This window comes from Rousettus aegyptiacus, unplaced genomic scaffold, assembly GCF_014176215.1.
Source record: "Rousettus aegyptiacus isolate mRouAeg1 unplaced genomic scaffold, mRouAeg1.p scaffold_m13_p_8, whole genome shotgun sequence".
Taxonomy (NCBI): Eukaryota; Metazoa; Chordata; class Mammalia; order Chiroptera; family Pteropodidae; genus Rousettus; species Rousettus aegyptiacus.
Genome location: NW_023416311.1, coordinates 33,175,433 through 33,202,549, shown reverse-complemented (window position 1 = coordinate 33,202,549; position 27,117 = coordinate 33,175,433). Strand labels below are relative to the sequence as shown.

General features: G+C 34.1%; 1 long non-coding RNA gene across 2 annotated transcripts; it reads left to right on the top strand.

Moving 5' to 3' along the window:
* The first annotated feature begins 3,154 nt into the window (after positions 1–3,154).
* Positions 3,155–25,555, top strand: LOC118606649. Of its 2 annotated transcripts, XR_004952568.1 has the most exons (3): positions 3,155–5,254; positions 10,686–10,742; positions 24,839–25,555. It is a non-coding gene; the product is annotated as an uncharacterized LOC118606649 (long non-coding RNA). The 2 variants fall into 2 exon arrangements; XR_004952569.1 differs by lacking the exon at positions 10,686–10,742.
* The last annotated feature ends 1,562 nt before the right edge of the window (positions 25,556–27,117 follow it).

The following is a 27,117-nucleotide window of genomic DNA, read 5'->3' as shown; positions in this document are numbered from 1 at the left end:
AAGTTAATAACATTCGAGCTTTCATTTTTGTTAATATGAATATTAACTTAGTATCTTCAGTGAGAAATCTCTCCATAACCTCAGGTTAATGTTTGATCTAAAAATATGCAGAAATTCCTTACAGAGACATGATGCACTTGCTGACATTTTCAATGACCTATAAAAATAAATAATTTTCTAAAAAGAAGAACTTAAGAAAAAAATCTGGATGGGACTGACTCAAGCTATATATACATCATCAAGCAGAAACAGATACATCAGTGAAAGTTTGCAGACAATTTTATCCCTCTTAATAGTGTATTACTTTTAAAGATTGCATTTTCTTGAATCGTGATAAACCTTAATTTTCCTTTGAACTTTATGTAAAACTGGTAGTCTCCATATATACTAACTAAAAGCCCAAATTCTGAGGGAAAGAAAAATGTGGGTAGTTTGGCTAAAGCACTACCATGTCAGTCTGAGCTCCTAAAAAAAGTGTTATTTTTACCAGCATGTATTTAAGTGCCCTTCCTAACCCAGTGCCCTGGTGACTAACTTTCCACATTTAATGTGTTTATTCAATTTCCCATACTAGAGATTACAAATTCTCTTACACTCTTCTTAAAGCTTCCATTCACTTCATGACAAGCTGAAAATAGTAATCAGAATGTGATTAACGTTTCCTCGTGGGGGAAAATAAGGAGAGCATACTGACCCAAACTGGCAGAAGATGCTCAAGTCTGAAGAGAGAAAACAGAAGAATCTCTATTTCTAGGTTATGAAGTAATTCCTCCTATTAATTAGCCCAAAGTTTGTTCAATTTAATCTTTTGAAGCTGTGTTGGCAATGTGAATTATTTTAACAATGAAGACTTCCACAAAACAAACCATATTTAATTCAATAAACAACCATCCATAGGAAACTGGTGGGTTTTTTGTTTGTTTGTTTCAAATTAAACAATCTTTACACGCCCTAACAACCCAAAAAGCAGTGGTGGACATCTTATTATTGATGATCTTAATATATCAAAGGACCCTTCAGGCTGCTGCTGGAGTAATGTTTTGTGGCTACAGCTTCTATTTTTCTCCTGACAGGATAGCTAATCTGACTATTTATGTAAGTCAGTGCCAGGGAAGTGCTTATCTCATCACATTATCTTGTACTCTCGGGTCTCACCGAATGGTCCCAAGGATATTTACAACAAAAAAACTTTTTTCAACTAAAGCATCCTGTGATGACTCTGTTGGGGAAACAAAGACACATATGCATAAAAACATCAAATAAATAACTAAACTGGATCACCAAAATGTCCATGTTTTGAAAGAATAAGATAATGAGTTGAATTTCTGTAGGTCAAATATATTCAACTTCCTTCTCTACCAGGAAAAGAACAACTCATTGTATTACTTTAAAAAGAAAAGACAGGGAAGGGAGGGAGAGAAGGAAAGAAAGGGAGAAAAAAAGAGGGAGAGAGGGAGGAAAAGAGGGAGATAAAGAAGAAGGGAGGAAGGAAAAAGAAAGATAGAAAAACTGAACTAAAATTCATTTTCCTTATTTGGCTTACTTCTAATAGTCAAAATAATTTGAAAACTTGTCTCCTGAAAACGAGAACGCTTTCACTCCTAACAGGACACTAACTCTGAGCCACCTCCAGGCTTCCGCTTGCTGTGCTCAGGAAATGTGACCTATAAAACCCAAAGTTAGGCCCTAGGCTGGACAAAGGCTAAACTCCTACCTGTATGCACACAATGGGATTCCCCACTGCTTTACGAAACCCCAGCCCGGTCCATCTGGCCCCTCTCAGAGCTACATTCTTTCAGACCAACAATTTGTTTCCTGGACTTTTTTTTTTATATATATATCTTAACCCTCTCTTCCCTGGCTTTTGCACATGGTGACCTTCATTCATTGTTCATTCTTTTCTAAAACTACCCTCAGAAGAAAGTGACAATAGAGTTGCCTCAAGTTCCATGGGTGAAAGATTGGACCGAAGAAAAGGGAACAACCAGGCCACTGAGGTGGATCCAGGTTAGCTTTTAAAGCCTGAACAACTGTTCACAAGACAAAGGGAATGCAAGTCTTGCTACTAGCAGGCATTGCTTCCCTCAGGCACTTCGGCAGAAATAAATAAATAAATGAAAATGAAAATAAAAGAAATAAATAGACTCTGAAGAATCTTTGTGGAAGGAAGAAAGTGAGAAAAGTCTTTTACATTTGTGTTATCCACATACTTCATGGCAATTGTTTCAGCTTTGTCCCTGAAAAAGCTTTCAGTACAGCAGACAACATGAAGCTTTCGGAGTTTTCTTTGTTCAAGGTTAACTTTTTACAAGTCTGATTTCCTCCCACTCACCCAGCTCTGCCACAGAGCTTTGGCATATAAAGCATTCCAGAGCAAAATAAAATGAAATGAAATAAAGCTTCTATTGTCTGCTCCCCAGCTTGTCTTATTGGCAGTTTAAAGCAATATTCAACTCTACTATAGGTGTAATTTTCCATCAGTTATTCTGCCCCAGGGCAGAACACCAAGTGCAGATGGGAGAAATGGGAGAGAAGCCTGACTGGAATCACCTCTCTACTAATATCTGCCAAGGTTCACGTATAAGCGCCCCTTTCTCCTTATGCTGTGAAGACTTTTTTTCTCCTGCAAACCTGACATGAAGCCAAAAACTCCCAGTGAGGAAATATTTTTATTTAACTGTGCAAAGGTCAGACAAAAATGTGGAAAGGCCATTTTATTTTTCAACGTATATTAATCTCGGTTGTGCTCCCTCACAGAGCCTCCTGAAAAGCAGTGGGAGTCAGAGCAGCGCCTCAGTGCACATTTCTGGCGGGCACTGGTCAAGGTTCTGCCAGGCTGCGATGACACGTGTGGTCAAGGGAGGAATTACATGGCTCTGAGACCTCAGCCAGCTTCTTGGTTGTTTTCCACCTAAGGTGCTTCTCAGTCTTTAAGTGGAAGGAATTCGTTCAGTGGTTAATTGTTAACTGAGGAGCTCCGAGAACTATTCTACAATTTGCATCTGTGAAACCTGATGAGCATTTATGAACACAAAAATGAGGAATAAAATGACTAGGGGAAGAAGTTCTTTATGCTGTCAATTGGACTGGGGCGGGGGGGGGGGGGGACACTTTTTAAAAGCCACTTTCTCTTTTTGTCTGAGATAAAATGAGAATAAGGATGTACCAGATCTTTTTGACAGGTTGTGGCATTTTCTTCTCTGCTTTTCATGCTTGCTTCAGATGTGTCTTAATAAATAGCTTCTAAACATATTCTTACATTCTCAATCACAGCAAAACCTATTTGGTGTTTACCAAATCAGAGATATTACTGTGTATGCCTTAAATTTTACCAAATTACATGAAGTGTTCTTTCATTTAAAACCAGTTACTTCCTTTATTACGGGCAGTAGGAAATTCAGGTATGCACTCCAGTGAATCAATTGCCAAACCTGATCCAATCCAAAGAACGGTCTCCAGTCAATACTGGTTGAGAATGGGTCCTGGGCAGTAGTCCAATAATAAAGGACATTAGCATATAAAATGTTATGAAGGTATATGACGACAAAGATTCATTTCAGTACTGCTACAAAACAGTTTGTTTCCAATGCATTTTTAACCAAACACCCTCCCACTACCCCCCAGGTACTACAAACAAGTCTAACCACTTTGTGCTGGGGAGAGGAACAGGAAAAGATGCTTGTATTAAGATGCACACTCACACTTATGTGGCCACTGAAGACTCAAGATACATTTGTATAAGAATTCTGCTTCTGGGAGTTACATCCTCACAGAGAAAATGGAAATCCCTGTGAGTGCTTAGAGGCTATGCTATTTTCACATCACATGTGAAGCTGCTTTTTGAAATCTTAGATAAAACTTTTAGATTAACAGCTACTGTGTACAATCTAGCCCTAAGGCAAAGGAAGATAGGAAGATTAGGATTTTTTTATTATTTAAATCTTGCCCTGAAGTCATGGAAGCCAGCTGAGCGGCTGTGGGGGAAATCAAGAAATAGAGCAAGAAATGTAAGCACTTTAAATTGATGTCCCCTCATACATTTCCCTAAACCTGCATTTTTTTTTTTCAGATATTAAAAGTGGAGTACACATAGTAAGTTGTTTTCATTCTAGTATTTGAAATCTTTGAAATGGCAGTTGAATCAAACATACTTAAAGTAAGTTGCCGGGGTATATATTTTTTAAAAAATGAAGGCTTCTGAAATAGGATAAGTAATGTTTAACTTTTACACATCACTTCTATTATATCTTTAAAAAAAAACACTTTAAATTCATGCCTCGGCTTTGCCATTAGGACAAAAACATGAAACACTTTATTATCTGTAAATTTTAAGTTTTGATCCTGTCTCTTCTAGAAGAAAATTTGTACATCAATATTACTATTATCAGATATAGCAATAAATATGTATTGAGAAATTATAGGTTTCTAAATTCTATTCTTTTAAGCGCTAATATAAAAAGGGAAAAATACCTAAGAGATACTAATCTTCCCTAGTTAATGGAATGCTAAAGTGTGACACATTACATGATGGGCCTCTAGCCATGTTTTCCACCCTTTGGAGCTAGAGAAGACTTTTATACAAACTTAAATATTTGCTTACTTATTTATCCCTTTCAAAATTCAATTGTGAGAATTGATTCATTATTTTCAAAAGTCGGGGATTTGTTTACTCTTGTGTTAGAAAAATCATAAATATTAAGCAGAGTTCATGCATTGACACAATTAGCTTATTTAATAACCTTAAAGTATTGCTGTTGATTAAATACAACACCAGGTTATTTAGCCTTAATTTTTAATGTTGAGTGAATTTGTCCAATGATAAAGATAATGGGGATATTTTAAAATGTGAGTCAGGAAATTTTTCATATCTATTCTCTGTCAACACAGAAGAGACCAGAAGCTATTTTAGTACGTGTAATTTTTGATTTAACACAAAGATTTTCCCCAATATTTTGCAGCAGACCGCTAAATTGCTTAACCTGCCTGAGTCTGTCTCACTTGGCTAGAGATGGCCTGTCAAATCCATCGAATACTGATTGGAATAGATTACTGAGTTGATGGAGCACTGGGATTAGTCATCTTTCTGCAAGAGACTCTGTAATCATGATAAGAAGTTACTGTTGCCTGGGAGCTCAAAAGAGACAAACCACAGGGCACGCAAGGATCAACTGGAGCTTTCTGTAATGCAACGGACATTGAAAATCAGTACTAGCAGTCACGACATGAGCCACTAAGCCCAACGAACATCAGAAAGGTATGTTGAGCACTCTTAAAAAGTACAGATGAAACATTTTAACAAAAATAATACATTTATTTGGGAGGTTTCCAAATAAATTGTTTCTTTTCTTGAGACAATGTTTTTCTGCTTAATTGAAATTCCATGTTTTATTTTTGGCTTTTAAACTTTTTAATTTGATTTAAAATATAAATTCTTCTACTCATAAAAATAAATATATAAATACAGATAAGTATATTATATAACTATTGCTCAAACACTGTGAACTTGGACATGGAAAAGCTAATACATTTGGCATTTTAGGGGGTTAAAAACCAATGACAGAAGCTTTTCATAAAACCAGCCTGGTTGAATGTTTTAACAGAGAACGTACAATTCATCTCTCTTTAAGGATATATCGCTTAAATAAATTGTACTAGCACTAAAATGCATGACACAGTTAAAAATATGTTTTCACTGAACTATCATTAATGTGTCATTTTTCTTTTTCTCTGACCTCTAGAAAATTGACTTTTTATTATGTACTATACATATCTGTTTTTTTGTTCACGAATGAAACAGGACCACCTTTTTAAAACTGAAGTCAGGAAGGCTTGCATACCCTAATTGAAAGAACATGTAAAATATAACTTGTCCATATTGAGATGACCTCTGAAATGTATAGAACATTACTAGTACTATCTTTTTGTGCAATGTGTTCTGATGACAGAGGAGCCAAAATGTTATTTTCCATACTATCAGAATCAAGGCATATGCTAATAGAATTGGATTCTGCTAGGCATATGATTACAATAACTGCATTACTTTTAACACGAGAACCCCAATATTCCTTGTCACTCAGACAATGATCGCTTTTCTTGTACAGTAGAAATTTGAGATTTGGACATCATTAAAATAAAATATATTTTTCACAATTATCTGCAGTCTGCAATTTCTAAATTTGAACACTATGATATCGAAGATAATGTGAAGTATAATAAATATCACCTAGTTTGGACTTAGATATACTCTAAAAGCATTATATATTTTCTCAAAACTTTTCTTCCCGAAGTTTTTTAAGATAGACATTATTATCTTAATTTCATAAATTAGGAAACCGAGGCCCAGAACACTTGTTCACAATCATAGAACTGGTACAGAGGAGCTAAAATTTAGTTTACTTCAATTAAATTGGATGGAAAAAAAAAAAAACAGATTAGAAAAGTTAAAATGCTTCCCCCATGCACCCAGAGCCATTGTTTTTGTATGTAACTAGATAGATGTGACTGTTCAAAAAGAAAGTGAAATTATATTTTTTGCTCTAGTCCTTCCCTGCTTTGTACATAACACACTATATTGTGATTGACTTCATGTCAATTGTCCCTGTAAAACCTAAAACTAAATTGAGCTCTTCAAAATGACTGCGGTTGTATCTTCTTCATTTTTGTATCCCCAGCACCTAATAGAATGCCTGGGTTACAGGAAAAAATAGTTATGTAATAAATAAATTATTGCATAAAAATAATTGATAAATCTTAGAAGATGGAAAAGAATGACTTAAACAAAAATTCAATCCAAAATTATTTCTAGAATTGTAAATAAGAAAGTAACCAGAGTAGTGACCACAATTAGTATTGCCTGTTAGTTGCCGGGTATATCAATCTCTATTCTTGCCAGATTTATTTCATCTCTTCTCTGATTCCAAATCATCATACGCCAGGCATTGTTCATATCACTGAATTTTGTTTTCTGAGATTATATTGAAGTATATAAGAAACAACAATCATTTTAAGGACCTTCATAGATTCAAGAATTCATTTATTTACTTCACACACATGCTTACTGAACATTTCCTGGGTAACAGGTGCTAAAGATACGAATACAAATAAAATATTGTTCTTACTAATTATAAGATCACAGTCCATCCATTGAAAAAGCCTGCAAAAGACCATAATACAATGGGCATACGTGCTATGAAAATGAGTTCAAGGTGCTAAGGAAGAATGGAAAAGAGAATCATCAGAGCAGATATGTGAACTGGGTCTTGTTAGAAGAATAGGAGTTTGACAAAAGAGGAAAGTAAGACATTCTAGGAAAGGAGTTAATGGCATTTATGGTTATTCTCATAGAGAGGGTGTAGATGACTGGTTTGTATGTAGACTCATCCCAACACAAATGCACAATATTGTCTGAAATTTCTATGAACTAGTATAGTCCATTCTCCTGATTTTTGATGCCTGTCTGCTCTTTCTGCTCCTGGCCTTGCTTTCCTCTAGATTTCAGAACTTTAATTTATCATGGACCAGCTCCTGACTCTTTTTGTCAACTGCTATTACTAATGTCTCTGTGATTCTACTGCCAAAGTCTCCTTGGCTGTGGATAAAAACTGACCCATTTTTGGAAATACGTACAGCATTCGCAGGACAAAGATTTTGCTCAACTCCATGAAACAGGTAGCAGATCTCAGTTGGCCTTAGACAAGTCATGTCCCTTTCTGGACCTTGGTTTCATTATCTTAAAAATCATCTGCTTCAACTCTTTGTTCAAATGTCACCTTTTCAATGAGGGCTATCCTGAACAATGATTTCAATAAAGCAAATTGCTTTTTCCTACCACCCACTCCCAATTCCCTTTACCTTGTTCTATTAAAAAAATAAAATCTTTGCCTAGCATTTACCTTCTAGCACTCAGTACTCAAAATAATATACTTATATATTATTGTGTGGTAAAGAATTTATCCTTGACCAAAGAGAGATCTTGCCTTTTGCCTTCAGCTCCTGGGAGGTAGACTCTAAACCCTTGGAGTATCCTGCCTAATACCTGGGGGCTCTGAGCCATGCCATATAACAATGTGATTTATGGTGGAGACTTTTAGTCACACGATATCAGCTCAACCTCCATAGAGGCTGGAGATGAAGGTGAGCTACATGGGCAGTTGACTAAATCTAAATGATGGGACCCTCATAGAGAATCTGTACACCAAGTTTTGAATGAGATTCCCTGATTAGAAATATTCTGTGGTATTATTCCAAATCACTGATGGGAGGCATTAACCCTGTCCATGACTCTACTGGGAGAGGACAACAGGAAGCTCCACATTTAGGACCCTCTTGGACTCTGCCCCATAAATCTCCCTTTGCTGATTTCAATCTGTATCCTTTCAGTGTAATGAATCATAACCATGAGATTAACAGCTTTTAGTGAATTCTGTGAGTCTTTCTTATGAATTATCAAATCTGAGAGTATCTTGAGTTTCCTAAGGTTGCAATTGGTATCAGATGTGAGGGTAGTCTTGTGAACTGTTCTCTAACTTTGCAGTTATGTTCATATTTTATTATCAGTGCACCTCACTAGAATGTAAACTCCATGAGGGCAAGGATCATTATATGTTCTGTTCACTAATCTATCCCAAATGAATAGAATAGTGCTAGCGGAGAGTAGTTGCTCTACAAATATTTGTTGAATGATTGAATTAAATGCATTCTACTAGCTGACTTTTGCCTTCTCATTTATTTTGACACATTACATCATCTAGTTTCCCATTCCAACTTATTTAAAATAGAGAAATACAAAATGAAGAAGAGCCTTTATTATTTGTGGAGAATGGAGGGGGAAGTTTTAAAGAGGGCTCTCACTACAATATTTATAGAAGTTACACAAAAGTGTTAATATAATAGAAGGCTCATGGCTCCTCTCATCTTTGTCTGACTTGCTGATATGCGAATCGTTCTTCATATGAGAATCATTATAAATGAACATAAATAAATATATAGTTGCCAAAGGTAGAAAGATCTGTAAAGAGAGTTTAGAAATAAGTAAGCAGACATAGGCATGATCATGTCACTCTGGCACCTAAACGAATGTTACTACTCAAAAGGCTACTGAGAATTCTGCTCGAGGGAGGTGAATGCTTTAGACCTTTTGATAGTTTTAAATTCTCTTTCTTTGTGCAGGGATATAGCTAAGCAGCTCTATAGAATTTCAAAAGAGAGAATGTGGACTTAAAAGTCCAAATCAAAGATAAAACTATTCACTTCTTTGTCTATTGATTTTATATGCTCACAGAAAAAAAGATTTTTCAAAAAGCTGTTAAACTTGTTCATATTACATCAATAGTGTAAAGGCTGAGAGAGCACCAGGGATGTTTAGAGGCCAAGTCTACTACATCTAAATTACTCTGCCTAATAAAATGTCACAACATGTGTGCTTGAATGTGTCCCTTGACCTCACCACTGCTGAGTCAATTAATCTGCTTTCAGGTACATTTAAAACAATTTCCACACATCTTTGCTCTCAATAATAATTCCAATAAGTTATTTAGATAACCTATGGAAATAGAAGCACTCTAATTTGGCTACCACTGCTATGTACACGATTATAGTCCAGAACTAAAAATACTGCATCCTTCTCTGGCCTGACAAATACTTATTCGACCCTTGTGTTCCATTTCTTTGATAATAATTCTAATTTATCTTATCTCTGAAACTAAGATAATACATAAACTTTTTTTAAAATCGTTTATATTTCATTATTTCTATCCAATAAAAATTCTTTTGATTTTATCTTCGAATATTTCTATTTATGTGCCCCCTACTCAATTTGCACTGTCATTATGGTCTTTTTTTAAAATTTTTGATTCATATCTGCCTTGATTATTGCCAAGGAATGGCATTCCTGTGATACAGATGTTCTGAACCTGGTTCCTCTGATAACAACTTTTTTGGTGGCTGGAAAGTTTTCATATTACCACTTGGATATGTAAGTTTGGACATAAAGCATTTTGGATCTTAGCAAGCACAATTAGCCAAAAAGTGGAAATCAACTCCCATGTAGAGATGCAATGGCTAGGAACATAGATAGAATGCACCATTAGAAATGCGGCATATCCAATCATAACAAACCACCTAAATGACTGGTTGCCTTGACACTCCTGAGCCCAGTTGAAAGGCAACAAAGCAGGAAGTGGGCAATGAACCAGAAAATGAAGAAAGGACACATTGACACGGTTGAGAGAAAAATCAGCCATTTCTTCCTTATCCTAAGATCTGCAACCCATTTTACCTGGTAATAAACCCAATGAGGCTTCAGAGGTGAGGTAGGGGCATAGAATGCTAGATAATTCTCTGATAGGAACAGGTTTTTACAATGCATATAAAAAAAGATTTTAACTCCAAAAGAGTTCTGACTGGAAGTTAAAGAAATTTCCAGATTATAGAATGCAAAATTTACATGGAAAACTCACTGGCTCACACTGCCTCTGCTACGTCAGAAGATAAAGCCTTGCACAAAGTGAAGGGCTAGTGAGTATATTGGAGGAAAAATCCCAACCATGTTTAAAGGTTGTTCTCTACTTTTCTTGTCAAGAAGTAAACATTGAACAATGAGAAATTCTCATAAAATAGAAGTGCCTTATAGAAATAAGACTAGGTATCAACAGTTGTTTTTTTTTTTTTTTTTTTTTTTTTTTAAGGACATGAGACCCATTCCTTTACCCATACAAGAAAAGGAACCCCTCTGGGCAGTTTAAGTGAGTAGCAATGAGCAGCAGTACACAAACACTTGATGATGCTAAGGCAGTGGTGGCCATCCTAAAAGCAACCACCAAAGGTATATGAGTTGTTACAAAGAAAGTCTGCTAAGATCAAAGTCATGTCATGATGGGGTCAGGTTGTCTCAGGTCTATTAGGTCTACCATGTGGCCATTTCTAGAGACTTTCTGCTTTTTTGATCACTACCAAGAAAATAAACCCAGATCCTTTCTGTACTTGAATCATCAAATCTATTTTTCCCAATGCCAAGAAAGAGCCTGAGTAAACTTCTGAACATAGGGCTTCATTTTTCAAAAACCCTCTTCACCTATTTTTTATTGATTCTACCTCCAAATCTCTACATTCTCCTAGTCAAGGGAATCTATTTTAGTTACAGGGGAAGGAAATCTTGCTGAGCTGCCACATGTTTTCATAGTTTGAGATCCCTTGGGTCCTGTGATTTTGAAATCTCAACACTTACTCTGATTTTTGTTGTAACAATACTTTCCTGTGGCAGAGATGTGGCAAGTTCTGGCTCCTGACCAAATGGGAAATAGGTTCAATTTATAGGAAATACAAAAGGAAACTCCACCAGTTACTATTTCAAAACTATTATCCCATTGCGATATAATGAACTTTTTGTCAAACGAAAATTAAGGTGCCTTTTTATTTTCATAATATAAGAAAACTGAGGAAAACATAGCTGTCAATGAGAACAAAGAATATGCTCAGAATAGTCAGAGGGCTATATAATCTCATCAACACCAAATTCTGTTATCGTTCATTCATTAAACAAATACTTATTGACCACATGAGTGCCAACTCTATATGAGGTTATAGGCTCTGGGGATATGGCAATGTTTAAAATAGAAAAAATAATCCCCGCCCTAAAAGGGCTTACATTATTACGGTAGGACACAAAAATTAAGCAATATAAGCAAATGAAATGTAGTACAATAACGTTAAATATTATGAAGAAAACAAAGCAAGGAAAGGAAATAAAAGACTAATAAGTATGAGAGTTTTAAATAGGCGGCCAGAAAATAGCCTAACTTGAAATGAAAATATTTAAATAATGACATGAAAGAATTGAAGGAGAAAGACATGTGGGTTATATTTATGACAGTGAGATAATTATAAGTCATAATTATTGATCATTTGCTACTCAGTTATGCTCTGTGCTTACATTTTTATATATTTTATATGATTTACTCTTGACAACATATTTACGACCCACATACCATTATTAAATCCATTTACAGATGAGAAAAAAAAATGAGATTTTCTAATTTCTAATTTAACCTCTGCTCATAGCAGAGGTTAAATCTGAACAAAGTATTATCTGATATAGTCTCTGAACTTGACTCCAAAACTGTGCATGTATATAATAGTTATGCTCCACAGAATCTAGAAAGTTGTTTAGTCAGTTCCCTCTGAGACCCCTACATCACTCATTAATTTTCTTGGATTCAGATTATTGTGTTAAATATGTCTTTATCACTCTGTTATTTCACCTTTCAATTTGTACAAAGTTTGCCTAAGATCGGCATCCTCAAAATCTTTTAATTTTTGCCTTCTTCTAGTTTTTCTATTCTTAATTTACCCTGGCCGAGCTGTTGGTTTAAGCAGCTACCACCTATTCTTTTAAGAGCATGAGAGCTCCATGACCACCTTGCAATGAAAGACAACAAAAACTGCCCAATGTTCTCACCTTTTTTAGAGTGGAATACTGCTCTTCTGCTTATACTGACCCCTGCTTCAGCATAACATCTATGTATAATTAGATTTAAAAACTCCCTCCTTATATGGGGTGACTATGGAAAAGACCAAATGGAAGAAAGGGGTCAAAGAACTAGGTTCTTCCATATAGAGTAGGCAGCTACAGCAATTTGAGAGAAAACTGGAAGGGAGCAACATTGTCTATAAAAATCAATTGTTAAAGAACACTTTGACTATATTACAAATACCTGACATATATTGTTCAATAAATGGGCTCCCAGTAGGAACAACCAGATTGTAGTACCCATTCTAGTATTCTGTTTTAACAAAGTTCACTCCTCTCTGAGACCATTGCATATTTCATTTTCACATGTATTATCTTAGATCCTCATGATTCAATGAATATGATGTATCCAGTACATTAAATAGTCTGAACTCAGCAGGGCACAAATTTTTCAACTTGTTATACTTTAATTCAATCACTGCTTTCTCAGTTCTATTCCTTTTCATGTACAAACAGCCAAGAGAAAATCAGCAATAGTATCTCCTAAGGAGATATCCAACCAAAAAACAATTGACTAGTTTTTCCTGCTTATAGTCACTCTCAATCTCTTAGTAGTTCTCTTGTGATTTTCTTCCTTTAATTTAGATGTGCTGCTACCCACATCAGGTCTGGTGAACATATGGAGATTATTTGGTGCATACTATTCTTAGCTTTGGGACTTTAGTCACAATTTTGAGATAACAGTAAAAATTCCATTACAAACTGTAACGAAGTATTAAAATTATTTTGGTTTCAAGTAATGGCAGATTAACTTGTATGAGAAAACTCTACCACCAATAGCAATTTAAACTGCTAGGCGAAATATTATAAAACTATTGTTTGAAAGAGCTGGAGACTAGGTAGTAACTAGAGGAGTTGGGAAATGTAAAAAAAGAAATGATATAGAATGAGATCCACATTTCTCTCTCTCTTTTTTTTTTTGGGGGGGGGGGTTTGTTTTCCCCTCCTTTGATGGGAATCTCCAGATCTGCTTAACTAGATGATGGAGCTTCATCAAAACACAGTGGTTTTAGTGGGATGAGTAGTCAGAGGTTGGAATTCTAGGCTTTCAGAAGAGTAGGAAATTGAAAAGAAATCCTGTAATGAAAGAATCCAAAGGAGAGAAGATCCAAAATCTGAGTACATACACTACTAAAATATCAAGCTGTCTCTTAAACTATACATTCCTGAAGAAAAATCCTATGTGGTTCAGAGGAAACAATAGCTGAAAGATTAAAGTTGCTGATTGGTGATTTCAGATGCTGCCTGTCACTTGGGACACAGAGTTAGGAATTCAATCAGTCAGAGTGATAGGCTTGGAAAACACCTTGAGTTATACATTGAAATCCTATTAAGACCACAACTTGGGAGTAAAGATCACATCCCAAAATGAAGGAATCTATGCTAGAACTAAAAACGAATTTAAATAAACTCATCCAACAAAATCTTAAACCAAGTCTTCCTTTGATCAGGTAATCTACCAGTAATTTAACTGCCTGCCAATAAAAAATGGAACAATCTTCAGAGAAAAATAAAACTAACAGGTCTCTATAATGTGTTATCCACAATATCTATTAATCAACTATTACCAGACACACACACACACACACACATACACACACACATACATGCACACACACACACACATGCAAAAAAAATATTACCAATTTTAAAAAATTAAATATTGCTTCTTTGCTTGAATCAGTACTTTCTAGTTGGAAATTGGTTTCCACAGCTAGGCAAATAGATTAGACAGATAATGATAGACAAATGATATATAGATGATCGATAGATAGATAGACAGACACACAATAGATAGATAGATAGATAATTTATAACATAGGTTATAATAATTTCTCTATACTTTGTTGGTTGTATATTCTACAATATTTGTTGAGCCCCTACTACTGTGGTAGGCCCTGGGAATAAAAGGTGATAAAGAAATCAGAACTGCCCTTAAGGCATCACAATCTGTAGGGAAGAGAAATATGAAAATAAATAATCATAATACATTGCTAAAGATACCACAAGAAAAAAAAAAAAAGCAAGGGCAAAAAATAAAAATACTAACTGTTTGAAATAACAGACTTTGTCTTGAATTTGCAGTCTGCTTGATTTGATCCTGACTCAGTCCAGCCTATCTAGGCTGAGTTATAGTCTTTCTCCTTGTGACTGCCTTAGAATTCATCATTTTATCCTATATTTCTTTACTTTTCTATCTCCCTTACTATATGGTGAGCTTCTTGAATATGAGATTTTGTATGATCATCTTTGTATGCTCCCCCAAATTATATATAATACAGAGAAGACTCATATTTTGAAATTAATAAGAATGCTAAAACAACTATGATACATATTTTAAAGAAGGAAGAGGAAAATTTAGATATAATGAGTGAGATAATTCAAGACAGATATTAAAAATATAAGAGAAAGAAAACTAGATGGAAATCTTTGAACTAAAAATTATAACATTTGAAATAAAATTCAATTAGATTGAATTCTACAGTAGAGTGAACACAAGAGAGAAAGGAATCAATGAACATAAAAATAGGGTAATCAAAGTTATAAAAACTGAAAAACAGAAAGAAAAACTGGAAAAGAAAGAAATAGGATTCAATGACAGGTATAGTATTGAGTGATCTATTACATGTGTAATTGAAGTCTCTGAGAGAATAAAGACAGAATTTAATGGAAAAAATATTTGAAGAAACATTGGTCAAAATTTTTCCAAATATGATTAGAACGGTACCCCACATATTGCAGGAGCTCAGCGAAACCCAAAAATATAAACACAAAGAAATTCACAACTTCAAAGTTAAACTGCTGAAACCAAAGGAAAAAAAAGAAATATTGTCTTTAAGAGAAATACAATAATACCAATGAGTGATAACAGAAACAATTCATGCCAGTAAACAATGGAATGATATCTTTTAAGAGCTGAAAGAAAAATAAAATTGTAAAGAATTATGTATCTAATGAAAATAACTATGACAAAAAGAAAGCAAAGTCCTTTCCAGATACAGAAAACTAAGATAATTCACCAGCAGACTCAAAAGAGATACTTATGATATATATGAGATATTCATAAGAGTCATGGTGAAGGGAAATAATATCAGAGGATAACTAACTTATTTCAAAAAGAAAGAATAGAAGGGGGATGGGGTAAGCAAAATAGTGTGAAGGGAGTGAAAAGATATGAACTTCTAGGGTAGACTGACTCACTATAAAGCTAGTACAAAGGCAAAAGTAGGGAGATCATCTATAATTATAACAATAAACTAAGAGTTACGCAAACACACAACAAAAGTAAAAAATAATGACAGAAAAGATAAATGTGGAAGGGTGCATAGAAATTATAATGATTTCAGAATCTGTTTGAATTTAAGTGACCATTAACTTAAACTACACTGCTAGAAAGCTCATAGTAACCATAAACCAAAAATCTAAAAGAGATATACAAGAAATAAAGAGAAAAGAATCCAAACATGACATTAAAAAAAGTCATCAACATACAAGAGAAGAAAGCTAATAAGAAAGGAACAGAGAAGAAATACGAAGAAGAAGAAATACGAAGAAGAAATACGAAGAAGAAGAAATACGAAGAAGAAGAAGAAATACGAAGAAGAAGAAGAAATACGAAGAAGAAATACGAAGAAGAAATACGAAGAAGAAGAAGAAATACGAAGAAGAAATACGAAAAAGAAGAAGAAATACGAAGAAGAAGAAATACGAAGAAGAAGAAATACGAAGAAGAAGAAATACGAAGAAGAAATACGAAGAAGAAGAAGAAGAAATACGAAGAAGAAATACGAAAAAGAAGAAATATGAAGAAGAAATACGAAGAAGAAATACGAAGAAGAAGAAGAAATACGAAGAAGAAGAAATACGAAGAAGAAGAAATACGAAGAAGAAACATGAAGAAGAAACACGAAGAAGAAACACGAAGAAGAAGAAACACGAAGAAGAAGAAACACGAAGAAGAAACACGAAGAAGTAACACGAAGAAGAAGAAACACGAAGAAGAAGAAACACAAAGAAGAAGAAACACGAAGAAGAAGAAACACGAAGAAGAAACACGAAGAAGAAGAAACACGAAGAAGAAACACGAAGAAGAAGAAACACGAAGAAGAAGAAACATGAAGAAGAAGAAATACGAAGAAGAAGAAGAAGAAGAAGAAGAAGAAGAAGAAGAGGAGGAGGAGGAGGAGGAGGAGGAGGAGGAGGAGGAGGAAGAAACAATTAATAAAGTGACAATAACTATATACCCATCAATAATTACTTTACATGTAAATGGAAAAAATGTTCTAATCAAAAGACATAGGGTGGCTGAATGAATAAACAAAACCCATACATATGCTGCCTATAAGAGAACCACTTCAGATTGAAAGACACACAGATGAAACTGAAGAAATGGAAAAGTCTATTTCATGCAAATAGAAACAAACAAATAAAAAGTTAGGTAGCGATACTTATGTCAGAAAAAAATATAGACTTTAAAACAAGGACAAGAGACAAAGAAGGACATTTCATATTGATAAAGGAATCAATCTAACAAGAGGATATACTCTCATAAACATCTATACATCCAATCTAAATATATAAAGCAAATATTGAGGAGAGATAGTCAGTAATACAGACATAGTAGAGAACTTTAGTAACCACTGACATCAATGAGTAGATCATCCAGACAGAAAATCAACAAATAAACTATGGCCTTCAATGATACATTACACATTACACCCAAAAGCAGCTTTTAAAGTAAACATAAAATATTTTCCAGGATTGATCGCATTAAGCCACAAAACAAATTCCATCGGTTTAAGAAGACTAAAATCATACCTTTTCCAACTACAGCAGCATAAAACCAGAAAATCAATAACAGGAAGAAAATTGGAAAAAACATAAACATGTGAAGACTAAACAACATGCTGCTAAACAATGAATGGGCTGAAGAAGAAATCAAACAGGAAGTCAAAAACTACCTTGAAACAAATAAAAATGAAAACATAAAATTCCAATATTTATGGGGTATAGCAAAAGCAGTTCTTAAGGAAAATTCATAACTATACATGACTGCCTCAAGAAATAAGAAAAATCCCACATAAACAATTTAACTGTACACATAATGGAACTGGAAAAAGAAAAACAAACAAAACCCAAATTAAAGAGAAGAATGGAAATAATAAAGATCCCAGTCAAAATAAAGTACGTATTAAAAATACATATAAAAAGATCAATGAAACTAAGAACTGGCTCTTTGTAATGATAAATATAATTGACAAACATTTACTAAACTCATCAAGAAAAAAGAGAGGACCTAAATAAAATCATAAATGAAAGAGAAGTTACAACCAACACACAGAAATATACAGGGTCATTAAAGAACACTACAAATGTTTATTTGCCAGCAAATTTAATAACCTAGAAGAAACTGATAAATTTCTAGAAACAAAAACCTTCCAAGACTGAAACAGGAAGAGATAGAAAATCTGAACAGACCTATTATTAACAATGAAATTGAAGCAGTAATCAAAATACTGCCAACAAATAAAAGTCCATGACTAGATAGTATCACACATGAATTCTACCAAACATTCAAAAAAGAATTAATATCTATCCTTCTCAAACTATTCTAAAAAAAACTGAAGAGGAAAGAATGCTTCCAAACTTATTCTACAAAGCCAACATTACTCTAATACAAATACTAAGGACATTATAAAAGAAAAAAATTATAGACGAATATCAGTGATGATCGTAGATGCAAAAATTCTAAGCAAATATATCAAACCAGATTAAGCAATACATTAAATGGATTATACACCATGATCAAGTGAAATTTATCTGAGGAATGCAAAGATCATTTAATATGTGTAAATCAATTAACATGATGCATCACATCTACAAAATGAAAGAAAAATCGTATCGTCATCTCAATAGATGCAGAAGAAGCATTTGACAAAACTCAACAACCTTTTATGATAAAAAAAAAAGTCTCAACAAAGTGGATATAAAAGGAATGTACCTCAACATAATATGACACACTCAGAGCTAATGTCATACTCAATGGTGAAAAGCTGAAAGCTGCTCTTCTAACATCAGGAAAAACACAAAATGTCCACTTTCACTTTTATTCAACATAGCATTGGAAGTCCTAACCACAATAATTAGACAAGAAACAGAGAAAGATAAATACTGTATTTCACTTAAATATGGAATCTAAAAATACAAACAAATGAATAAACAAAACAAAAACAGAAACAGACCCAAGATACAGAGAACAAGCAAATGGTTGTCAAAGAGAAAGGGGGACTGAGAATGGGGAAAATAAATAAAAGGGAAAAAAAGAATCACTTGAGGCTTTGGTAAAAATGCACATTCCTAGGCCCCACTCTAGATCTGCCATATTAGTAACTGATGCATGCACACTCAGGGAACCCTCAGAAATCTAATACTTGAGAATTACTAACTTTGTTTGTCAGTTTTAATGTAGTTGGGCAATATTTGTAGAGGACATTTGAAAAAAAAAGAAATACAATAATCAATAGTTAGCACAGATCCTAATCTTATTAGCAACCTATTTGAATATTTTTAAAGTAGCATGTTAATTTTATAATACTATTACTGTGTGATAGGAATAATATTAAAACATAGAAAAATGTGAAAATTAAACTTTGATCTATGTGTACCAGCAATATTTTCTTGAATATTTTCCCTTAGAGAAGTCTATAAATATTTGTTGAATGAAATAAATCTAATAAATTAAAATATTTTTGATCATCAATTTTACATAGCATCTGGAGTTATAAAGTTAAAGCAGCAATCAGAATATTTAATATAAAATATAAAATTCTTATTACACTTCCTATAGTGTACACAGATCAGGTTCATTATTGAAGCAAAGCTGATGCAACTCTCCTGTATGAGATTACAATGTAATATATTTTAAGAACAAAGATTTTGTTAAGACATTTTAAAGATTATGAAGAGCAACAGGAACTTACAGCAGTCATTTTCATCTTATATTCAATATGAATTAGTTAATACCAGGATTATTTCTAATTACAGAATGAAGGACTTTGTCCTTAGTTAAATGCATTTCAAGAACTAGAGGGAAAATCAAAAAGAAGTCTTACTTATTACCTATTACTTATTACTGATAATACCTGTGATACTTCTACGCAATCTCTGTTGCCCTATCTATGGCAAAGAAAGATAATCTTGATTTGCAGAAAGAGGAAATGCGTCCATTCCAGTGGGAGGAGATGGACAGAAAACAAATAAGTATAAAATGTATAGATGATAATAAATAATTTGAAGAAAAAAAAAACAGGAAAGCTAGAAAGCTATTTATGATTTTTAATGCTCCAAAAATCTTAGTTTTTATATAAAATCTTCTAAATTTTGAATGTTGGCAAGTCATTTTTTAAAAAGTACAAAACAAAACAAAATAATGATGTAGGTCAATATTGTACAAGCCAAACAAAATAAGGCATCTGAGTCAGTTTTGGTAAACATTCCACCAGGGTGTAAACTCAAGGCTAGTTGACATTTTAGGTGGCTTTACACGCTAAAGGTCTATAATACGAAAATTGGCCAAAAGAAGGAAATTGAACTCATATTGTAAAAGAAAAAACAGTAGAATTTGGAATTAGAGCAATCCTATTGTACACTCACATAAAGCATTATAGATTCATGCTTAAGTGCTCTCAGAGTTGATTTGAGGCACAGGCAGTACATAGCCAATGATATGTGAGATCCGAAGTGTAAAGGAATTAACAAATTTACAGAAGGTTGAAGTGTAGCAGTATCTCTCTCCTCTTCCCCACCACCCCCAAAAATATGTCACTTTGACATATTGGTCATTTCGAGGTACAGGCACTTGAAAAACAGCAAATGCAGGGAGAGGCTTTCTCCAAGTTTCCTTTACCCCTTTAATTTTGAAAGATAAATCTTCTCAAAGGAACTCAGTTGTCATAAATCTTCTAAGATTTTCATCAAGCAGGGGAGATTGACTCATATGAGAGGAGACTAGAAGTTGGTAATACCCCCAAACTTTGTCACAAACTATCATATTTCTCATTTATTTTTCTAGGGGACCTTCTTCATATTTCCCCCCAAAAAATCATTTACTCTCCCCTGAAAGGCCTACATCCTCTTTCCTCTTTCCCTGTAAAAATGGCATTTAATCCTGAATTCCAAAGCCACTTCTGTGACATATTCATATTTCTCTGGGTATCTCCCATGTGTACATGAAGTATACATGCTACTAAACTTGTTTCTTTTTCTCTTGTTAATCGTCTTTTATTATAGGTGTCTCAGATAAGAACTCAAACAGGTAGAGGGAAAATTATTTTTCCTTCCCTACAAGGTCAAAGGAAGGATAAAGTATATAATCTACATTAAAAAAAAAAAAAAGGAAAGGCTTCACCTTTACTCAAAATATATCCTGTCCCCAGGGAAAATTAGAAAGCCAACTAGAGTAAGAAAAAGGTATGGTGGTACTTGTGCATTAGTTCAACAGTAATTTAAAGAGATATACTTTAATTAGAATTTACCATCAATGGAATCTCCCTATAACTTCTTATTTGCATAGAGCCACATACTATTATGATATCATTTTGCTGGTAAAAAATTTTCCATCATTTAAAATTTCTGACTTTTAAAGATATTCTGAGATTCATATCCATCAAATTGTTCAACTTGAGCATCCAGCTGTCATCCGCAAATATTTTCCAAAATGGCTGCCTTTCCAAGAAGTGCTTTAAGTTTTATCATTTCATAGTTCACCTCTAAGCAAGACGTCATGGACAAAGTAAATAGGTTCTACAGGTCTGCTCTGTGTCATCCCCAATGCTGTTTGGAATCAGCTTATTGACACTTCTTCAAGTCATCTGTCTGCGTTCTCAGGTCACGATCTCTATTATTTTTTTCTAGACGTGGCAGACCTCATGGAGCTGGGCACAACTAGTTTTCTGAAGTAGGTTGTTAAGTTTTTTATTATTATTATTAAAAACCACATAGGGATGATAAAACAAGTAACTGTCAATGCTTTTAAAAACAGAAGTTTCAAGTGCAGTCTTCAATTTTTTTTTCAATATGGAACATGTTCTGTCAACGAAAAAATATATTTCTTGGGAGTTACGCAAATTTTACACAGAACATTTTTAGTATTAATTTTCAACTTTTTAAAATGCAATTGCACTGTTCTGAGGATAAGCAAGGCTCACTTTAAAAACACAGCCCTTGAGGTCATCAGATACAATTTTGCTCTAATCCTTGTGACTAGTGTCTTCCCAATATTTTCTAATGTTGAACACAGCAGGCACTTCCCATCATATCAATCTTTCTAAAAAAAATAAATTCACCACTTCTATCTTGGCTTCCTTTCTTATGTCTCTCTGTGTTACTTTTCCTTCCCAACTGCCACTGTGCTGCTTAGAGACCCAACGGGCAGCAAATGTAGTTTAAAATAATGCTAGATACCCTGGCCACCATAAAAACTGTATCCTAAGAAATAAAATGTGTTTAAAGAAAATAACATTTAAAATCTACTCCTGAAGTTGTGGCACTTATGTTAAAACATGATTTTTCTTCCTTTCGTAGACTCACTTTAAAATATTATCCTTTTCAAATTTGATTTATGTAGCAGCTAGACAGATGAAGGAGCTCTTTTAAATAATTGCCAAGAGAACAAAATAGGAATCAAAGTGTCAAATTCCCTAACATTATTTTGTAGGTAGCCTTAAATACTTCTTTAATGCCTACGAGAAATCAAATATTGGTAATCTGTCTCTGTCCATTTCTCTCTTCCCAGATAGCTAATGACATGCATTATACTTCCCTGACTGTGTGTACCTTTCATTTCACGCAAAGCCTTTAATCCTTCTCTTTTTAGATAAAATGCCATAACCATAGTGTAGTAGGTTAAGATTGATTGACAAGTGCATATAATTATGGCTTCAATAGTGCAGTATGTTTTACAGTTGAAAAAAAATGCACAACCTTGAAAATAAAGAAGTTGTGCCCTTTCTCTGGGATAAAAGGATCATATCAAATTGGTTCATTTCTTTGCTGGAATGAAATAAAAGATTTCCTGTAACAAAGAACACCACCCAAAAGGCTGCTGGAGGAAGTCTTTCTTGACTAGATAATGCTTTGCCAATAAGGAAATCAAAAGAGATAAAAGTGAAATTTTAAGTGTTTGTCCCTTTTACTTTATTTCCCATTCATAGTTCATACATAGTTGGGAACAAAAAGAGACAATAGCAAAAACTGTAACATTCAGAAATACAGATTTATAAAATATATAAAAGGATAAAGTTTGTAAATTAAAACCAAGGGTTATACTAGGTTAAACAAGGTTCTCTTACTCTGCTTCTGGCCTCAGATTCTAGCAAAACTCACAATGAATTTGTTTTATTCCTTTAGTTTCAGTATTCTGTTTCAACCTATTAAATAAAAAAATATTTATGGATTTAGGTTTTCATGTTAAAAATGGGATTAAATGTACCAATTGGGAACTTTAAATCTGAGTAGTCAGTAGGAAGAAAGAAACTTCACCCATCCTGTGGTGGGTATAATGATTGTGTTCAGATTTGCAGGCATATGTTAGTTGCTTAACAACTTATTGAAGCATTATTTGAGCACCCACTATAAGCCGGCCATCATAAGTAGCCCTTCAACTCTCTGCACTCAGCTAAGAAAACCTTAGGGTCTTCTTTCTGCTGGGCTAAGCACCTCTATTTGCCTAATGATACAGTAGTCTCCCTTATCTACAGGAGATGTCTGCCAAGATCTCCAGTGGATGCCTAAAGCCACGGATAGTCTGGAACCCTACATATACTATGTTTATTCTTATATATAGCATACCTATGGTAAAGTTTAATTTGTAAATTAGTTACAGGAAGAGATTACTGATAATAATAAAATAGAACAATTATAACAATATATAGTAATAAAAGTTATATAACTGTTGTCTCTCAAAATAATCTTATTTTGTTGTATTCACTCTTTTTCTTGTGACTACATGACATGATACAATGACAAGAATTAAGGTGAATAACGTAGACATTATGACATAGTGTTAAGCTATTCTTGTACTTTGGAGCCACTGTTAAGTTAAAATAAGGATGACCTGAACACAAGCACTGTGATATCACCACATTCGATTTAATGATGGAGTCAGCCACTAAGTGACTAATATGTGGGTAGCGTGCACAGTAAGGATGCCCCGGACAAAGGGATGATTCATGTCCTGAGCGAGACAGAGTAGGACATGCAAGATCTCACCATGATACTCACAAGGACGTGCAGTTTAAAACTTATGAACTGTTTATTTCTGCAATTTCCTGTTTAATATTTTTGAACTGTGGTTGACTGCAAATAACTGAAATTGTAGAAAACAAAACCATGGATAAGGGGAAGCTACTTAATTAAGATGATTCACCATTTTGAACCCTTGAATGATGTGGATCAAGAGGAGAATATATTAGGCCGGTGAGTACTTTTACCCTGGACACCATTCTTTGATCCATAATGTCTCAAAACTCATGAAAATGTAATTCGGCAACACAATGCTTTAAGAATTCTTTAACATATTGGGTGTCCTTCATTTAATAAGGGAGTAAGTGTGCAGTGGGGGGAGAAAATCAATAAAAATATTTGTAACCTCTTATGCTGTAAGAATAATCTTATGGAAATACTTTGCTGTCATTTCAACAATCAGAAAATAGCAGCCAGAAGCACCTGGATACTGCTCGGGTTAATTTGAAAGGGAAAGAAATGCCCAGAATCCCAGGCATTTGTCCAGTGAGGTCAAGACTTAGTAAAATAGCTTAAAAAGAGGTAAAGGGCAACTGGAGGTAAGAGGGAATCAGAAGAATGGAGGAATGCATCATTTGCATGGAAAGTCAGCTAAAGTAATGGAGAAAAGAAAAAGGAGGTATTGAAAAACAAGAGAAAACAAATGCTAAGTCTGGCTGTAAAAACTGTATTAGCCATAGTAGCAATGGAAGAAAAGATGCCTTGGCACTAGAGATTTTTTATTATTATTATTAGCTACCAGTGAGTAACAATGAAGATACAATTTGGCAATACTGCCTTGATTCAGACTAATGAGTCAGCGGTTTTACCCCCCATTGCTTTTTGTCAATTTAGTGAAAAAGACAAATAATGCTTTAGTATTATTATGGAAAAAAAAAGCTTTGATCTTTCAGATTCCCTGGAATGGTCTCTCAGGGAGCCGGAGGACTCCAAAGACCTCACTACTAGAAGTATTGCATATATTTTATTTTATGATTCCTACGAGAGTCTCCTTTTCAATTTCCATCAAAGGTGAAACTTCTCACCCTCCTCCAACTATGGCCTGTCACTAGGGTGGATATGGCAAGGCACAGGATATCAACTATTTCTAATGATGCCTCCAGGGCTGGCGTGCTGGATTAGTGCTTTCCCGGCCTTCCACCTGTTTAAGGCTTGCACGGATGACTTTGAGGATGACTTCGAGGAGTCTTCAGAGATCCTACTCTTCAGAGCCAGAGACTGTTCACCTGAAGTTCTCTCGATGAGTTGTTATAAGCCTTTGTTCTTGTAGGTCACGTCCTCCTGCTGCAATCTCTAAGATTCTGGTTAGTTTCGGCTTATCTCTGGCCAGGCTGTTTATCCCAGAATCCGGTAACATTCCTGTCTGTTCCCATCCTAACAGATTTGTCCTCATTTCTGAAAATTTCCTCAAATATTTATATCAAAGTGAAAGACTTCTGAGTTACAGCAGAATAAATGTTTAGCAAACAAAATGTCTACAATACCAATCAATTATAAACAATGTAAGAACAACATCACTGTGCTGAGTAAGAGATATTTTATTTAATCACTGTAAATAGTCTTAAGGTACCATCACAGTAATCGTGTTTATACGTAACCTATCACCTGGTCAACCACACTATAATTATTTGACTATCTTTATAACCAGAAAGAATCACTATGACCAAATTAACCACAGAGTAATCAATACCTTTTGTTAAAGTGATCGAAATAAAGTATTTAACCATTTCTACGTTTCATTCTGTTATAACAAAGCCTGTTTGCATTTACATATATACACACACATTTCTTCATAAAATTATATTTGTATCTACACATATACAAATACCATTTCATATAATTACAGATTTTATGGTTGAAACACAAAAGATTTTAGCCTATTTTAATGAAGTTTTCTCAGAAAAATTATCTGCATATTGAACTTGTACCAGAAACTTAAATATTTCAGAAGATATATGAAGACAGTGATTACATACTTAAAGTAGATCAACCAATAATATATAGTCATTAAAGTTTAACAATAATGTAGATCCTTACCTTTTATAATATCCCCAAACCTCAATGAAGTGTTTTAAATAATTAATTTTAATTTAATTAATATAAATATATCTCTTAATAAATTTAAGTGCCTATTTAAGACTTAACTTAAAGGGCTGCTCTCTAAACGGCATGGCCAGACGATACAAATGTGCTTAATGCCAGAAATGATTTGTACTTTAAAATCCTCAGGGAAAAAAACAAATAAAAAGAAAAATGGATCAGCACATCCTTAGTTGCTAAACTGTTATTTACTTACTGGGTTTAGTACACGAGAGGGATATTGTCAGAGTGCTCACTGCTGTGATAAAATTAAATAACGTCAGCATTTTTCACACCCAACAAAAGAAATATGTAATATATAGAGAACTGTACTTCCTTTTAAAGAAAAAAAATCACCTTCTCAGCTCAATAGCATACCTTAATCTGGTGATTAAATTCCAAGGATGAGTGATCTTGAGCTGCCATAAAAATACAAAGTGTATCCATATATTGGATTTTATTAATCTCCTGATTTTGACTGCCTTAGTTTCATTCTTGGAATAAACTAGAAAAGTCCATTTATGCTTACATTCTAAAGCATAATTATTATGATTAAAAAGTTGTGGTAACTTATGAGCTGTAAAACTAGTAAATTATATCCAGCCTGTAAGTAGAACTAATTATAAAGCTGTTGCTTGATTAAGGTGTTTATACTAAAGAGTATTAAAGGGATTAGTCCAAAGCTTTACATCCTGCAGCACAGAATTAATATGCAGGATTTAAACACTCAAATTAATTCAGGTGCAGCAAACAATTATATGAAATAGGAACACTCGACCCGGCTAATGACCACACTAGTCCACCAAGCTCATTTATAAACATGTACTTATTGACCTCTCTGCGTGTTCACAAAAGGACTGTTCTCATGCTAATTCCTGCCTGCAAGCCACTGTCATAGGCCCGTGTCTAGTCATCATAGTGATTAGTGCCAGACAGGAAGCACAGACGCTAGTCCCTAACATCATTGCAATTTTTACTGTAATGAAACACCTCATCTTGCAAGAAGTTACATGTACATGATAAACTCTATATCAATATCACCATCAAGATGAAGCATTTAATAAGAACTTAACTATGAACATTTCTAGTCTCTTCACTAAACAGTCTAGTTATGCTCTAAACCTGACCTTTTTGAGTTTATCAGCTAATTGGAATAAATATGTTGAAAGAGAGAGACACTAGGTCAAAATAATAGCTAGTCTAGTTTAAGG